Source organism: Microtus ochrogaster, linkage group LG7_11, assembly GCF_000317375.1.
Source record: "Microtus ochrogaster isolate Prairie Vole_2 linkage group LG7_11, MicOch1.0, whole genome shotgun sequence".
In the NCBI taxonomy this organism is placed as follows: Eukaryota; Metazoa; Chordata; class Mammalia; order Rodentia; family Cricetidae; genus Microtus; species Microtus ochrogaster.
Genome location: NC_022032.1, coordinates 1,983,645 through 1,988,803, shown reverse-complemented (window position 1 = coordinate 1,988,803; position 5,159 = coordinate 1,983,645).

Genomic DNA, 5,159 nt, shown 5'->3' with positions numbered 1-5,159 from the left:
AGAGCTTTCAAAAAATGGGCAACCAACTCTTTGTCCCACATCACAGAGTGACTTGATTTCATCTGTTTCCTCATGTTTTTTTTTTCTGGGGGAGGGGGCTTGTGATCAGAAGGAAAAGAGAATATATTGTTGAACTGGTTAAAGCCTTGAGATACCGACTCCTGTTGATGGCCTGAACTGGCCTGGGCTATTTCACAAGCTACCGGAGGAAATTGACATGACAGCTTGTTTGCGGTGAAAAGCAGGCCCTTAATCAAACAGACAGGGCTTCATCACTGTGCTTAAGTGCTTCCCAATGCAGGACAATTCCATTTGTCCCTGGGCACAATGAGCAACTCCGTGTTTTTTTATTTACATAAGTTCAATTACCAATTATACGATTATCAAATGCATTTCTAACGAGGGCTGTAAGTTTGTGGCAAGCGCAGCTTTGTCCTCACCCTGAGATTCTCTCTATACTGGGTTTCTTAGCTTCCAGAAAGACCCATGGCAGCGGCTTGTGTCTGACGGACTGGTTCTGCCTTTTGGTGTTGGGGGATGACAGCATAACCCAAGCTCAGGCTGACTGGCACCTTTACCCGCCTACCCTCTCAACAGCTGCCCGGTTTCCTGATTCTCTACAGCAGTGCTTTGCTGGGCTTTGTCTCTCAAGAGCTGACACCATTGAGGCCAGGCGGTTCCCTCTACCCTTTCCGTCCTACAAGATCCTGTGCTGATAGGTTATGTGTGCACGAGGGGGGATGTGGAGGAGTTGGTCCCTTGAGAGGGGAGGCCCATTGTGCTGGTCTTTTTGGTACAGTAGAATAGGCAGAAGGATAGGTTGAAAGGAATGGACCAGAATGGGACATTAGGGAGCACTTGTGATATCCTATATAGTATGACAGGAAAGTACCTCTCCAGATGCCTCAGGATGGACTGATCTGGAGCTAGAACTCTGCCATGCCTGAGTCTCTCCCATGCTTTAAAGAAAACTTGGAAGCATAATGTAAAACTGCATGTCTGTCTCCAGACTGGGAGTCATGACAAGGTCATTCTCAGTTTCACTTCTATAGACCATTGTCAAGGCGCTAAATAAACATCTGAAGACTCATGTTTTGTCCTTTCCCCCAAAGCCCAATTTGGCCAGATTTTTTTTTTTTTTTTTTTGCCATGTCTGCTCTGCAGTCCCCCAGCCAATGGCACATGATCACCCAGCCAAAGCATTTCCAGAATTGAGTGCTCCTTGGCCTCCACTCCCCAGAAGCAGAATTAACAGGGGGCCTTCTATTCCTAGGAAGCAGTGTGCTGTTTGATATGCAGCGTGATCATGATAGCTCTCTGGCCTTGCCATTTCAGAAGCGAATTGAAAACATCCTCTTCCAAAGGACTTTACCCTTTGTTTCATGTCCAACTATGAGGGACAGGGACAACAGTATCCTGACTAACAATTACAAAGGATTAAAAACGTTTAAGACCTTGTGTGTAAATAAAAGTCTTTAAAACCTAAAACTCAGCACATGCTCACAGTGTTTACCATTTTAAAGAGGGGCATGCAAGAGAACTCGCGTGGAGGGGTTTCTTATTGGGGGAAAGTGAACGGGAAAAGGTGGGAGGGGAGAGGGGAGACTGGCCTCTGAGGACAGGAGCAGCAGAAGAGAAGAGAAAGGTAGAGAGGGGGGGGGAGAGAGAGACAGAGATAGAGAGACAGGCAGAGAAGCAGAAAAAGAGAAAGGAAGAGCTGGGAGGAGGGCAAGGCCCACCTTTAAAAGGGAATTAGAAACATGGGAATTCACCAAGGCCAGCTGGCCTGAGTCTGAAAAAGCATGGGATAAAACCAGACTTGCTGAACATAGCGGACAATGAGGACTACAGAGAACTCAAGAACAAGGGCAATGGGTTTTTGATCCTACTGCACGTGCTGGCTTTGGGGGGGCCTGGGAGGTTTGGATGCTCAACTTACTAAACCTGGATGGAGGTGGGCGGTCCTTGGACTTCCCACAGGTCAGGGAACCCTGATGGCTCTTCAAGCTGATGAGGGAGAGGGACTTAATCGGGGGAGGGGGAGGGAAATGGGAGGCGGTGGCGGGGAGGAGGCAGAAATCCTCAATAAATAAATAAATTAAAAAAAATTAAACCCCCCCCCCAAAAAAAGAAACATGGACAGAAGATGCTCTTAGTGGCTGCAGCTGAGGACACATCTTGTCAGGATCTCAAGGGCAGGCAGGTTCAGATGCCCGGATACTAACCCACAATACTTCAGGGTCACCAAATACTCTGTTTATACTCTCATTATTTACACCCCCGCCTTATCAACCATCAACCACCATCCCAAGGGAGTTTATTCCTACAGTGACCATGCATCAGGGTAGGCTGCCCTTACTCCACTATTCTTCTCTGTGCTGTGCCTTATGGGCATTGCTCCGTGTGCGCCACCCATTCAACCCCAAGCGGGTGCTTTGGCCTGACTCCTCTCAGTGGTAAGTTTGATGTGGATGGATCTTTGGAGGAGCACTACCATGCAGACGCTAAGCCCAAGGACATAAAAGGCAGCCTTTTCCTAGCCCTGTTCTCAATTGTAGCTTCTAATGAGACCTGCCAGCCTCTACTCTATCTTATAAACATTTCCCAATATTCCTAAGCCCAGGCTGAAGACCTAGGGCTGACACGTGTTGTTCCTTTGTGACTTTGGGGCCAGTGGGATTTACCAGAGTGTTTTGTTAGGACTGCACACTCAGAGGCAGGAGATATTGAGAAGACTCTTGTTAGTGACTGGTGACAGGCACGCGCCTGTGCTGTTGCCGACACCCAGGCTGCAGGATGTGAACTGTTAAAAAGCTGTGAGAAAATCTTTTCTCTGTTGCCCTTGGGCTACACACTGGATTCATCCTGGATCCCTGCCTCTCGCTTTGTTAAAACTGTTTAACATATTTGGATATAATATTAAGTTGTCTCTGTCACTGCCAGCTGAAGCTAAGGGCACCTTCAAACATTCTAGAGGCACAAAATAAAAGAGCAGACGGGCCAGGGACAGAATAAAGTGCACAGGAATGACGATGGCATTTGAGCATCACCCTCTTGCTGCTGACAAAAAGCAAGGAATCTTGGAAGTCTTCGAGTTTGCGACCACTTGTCTTTCTAGGCAGGACTGGCAACACTTAATAGTACTGATGGTGCCAGCGCTCCCTTCATGGGTTCCAGTGAGGCTCCTGGATTGTTTTAATTCACATCTCTAAATAGAGAAGCAGGAGGCTCTGCTTCATTTGGGCGTTGTAATAAAAGGGCCATCGCTTTAACATTCTACAGGCTCAGGCTGGATAATGGCTAACCTCATTCTCTCCCTACCGTTTTACCAGCAAAGTCAAACCTGGAGGAAATAGTGTCTTTTCTAGAAGTCCATTTTATCTACTGCCAGGGCGATACTGAAACTTCAGCCTCCTCGCTTCCTGTTCTCTTGATTGCCCTCATGCACGAGCAAAATTTTAACATGTGTTCATGGTTATGACTAGGGATGATTAATTTCTTCAGATCCTGAGCCAGGGAAACTTTCCGTGGTTCTGAGAATCAGTCCCAGGGGCTCCTACATGCTAAGGAGGTGCTCTGCTTTGGAACTGACTTTGAAAACCATGTGTGGGTCACACATACACACATGTCCCTTTTGCTCCTGCCTCTCACTGCACTGTCAAAGTCCCATCCATACTTGCCGAGAACGCTCTCAGCTGGAAGAATAGTATAAATAGAGAGGGTTACTGGCACAGAAGAGCTACCCAGGGGAGTAGAGACTGCCCCTTCCAGAGGGGCATCAGTGGGATACAGCCTCAGGACTAAGCTCATGGACCCGGCTCCAGGAGAAAGAACGAAGGAGCAGGATTCCGGCCTAAGCAGGACTGTACTGCAGGCTCCTGAGAGCTGATCATGAGCATCAAGTGTCACTGTGGGCAGAGTGGTACACCAGGCTCTGGGTAGGAGGGAAGACGCCTATCCCACTCCTGACCAAGGCCAAGTTAGTTTCTTATTGGCTCATAGGTCTCTGAAATGCATTGTGCCCTCAAGAAGACAAAAGAGAAATAACCAGGTTCCAACTCTACAGGAATCCACTTGCCTCCCAATTGTAATGAGGACCTAGCTATGTCCTCACCCCGCGCCCTCCCCTCTGACATTCATGATGTAGAGAACGCTATGAATAACTGGTCCTCTTCCAGAGGCAGAGACATCCAACCAGGAGCAGAGGGGCAAAGCTAAGGTGCTAACGTGCTGACTTATTTGAAGAACTGGCCGTTCAGATCTTCACGCACATTTGTGTCGTCGGCCAACTTTGTAGAGCGGGACTCGTGCTCAGTAAGCAGATTTATGGAGTGGGTGAGTCTCGACTCGCAAAGTCTGTGACTCAGCAATGTCTGCTTGACATTTATTACACTCAAGCAGACTGGCAGCCATAAATCCAGCTTTACTTTCGCTGTTAAATGCCTCCTATCCTGAAACAAAGGGATAAAGGCGAGCTGTCCACAGCTGCGCTACTTACCAAAAAAATGTAATAAAAAAATAACAAAAGGTCGTGTTGGAGTAGGATCACTTTAATAAGAAAAAATACGTGCATACTCCTTCCAGGGCACATAAGGGCGCATGCTGTGGGGAGCTACAGAGAGGTAGCATGGACACTCTATTGCTGGGGCCACTAGGACTCCCCAGTGGCTGCTCTGAGATCCGAATGGCTGGCCTTCAGCTACCTGTGTGATGTTCCTGTACTGGTTTAAAGCCCATCTGGCTGGCAGAGCTGTAGGCACAGACGCTTGTGGCTTGTGGGATGAAGGGGAACAAACTCTCAGGGGTCCCTTAGCCTGGGTTGGGGGTTGTTGTGGTGTACAGAGGACAGGAGACAGATAATGGTGCCTCTGGTATTCACAGCGACAGCTTCTGGGATACAATGGTTTTTCCACTCTTTGGGAAGCTCTTCCCTAGAGCAGTTGTTCTACCGGCAACCCCTCCAACATGTGCTTTAATTCCATCACGTTTTCAAAATGAGCATGCTCGGAATGGGGGTGATGGACAAGACGGTTTTAAAGACCAGTTGCAGTTCTCTGTTATACTGAATAACTACTAGCTAGTTGGAGGGTCACAAAGAGAGAAGAAAGGCAGTTTGTAGGGCCTTTTCAAATCTATCAGAAGAAAATTCTTTTTTTTTT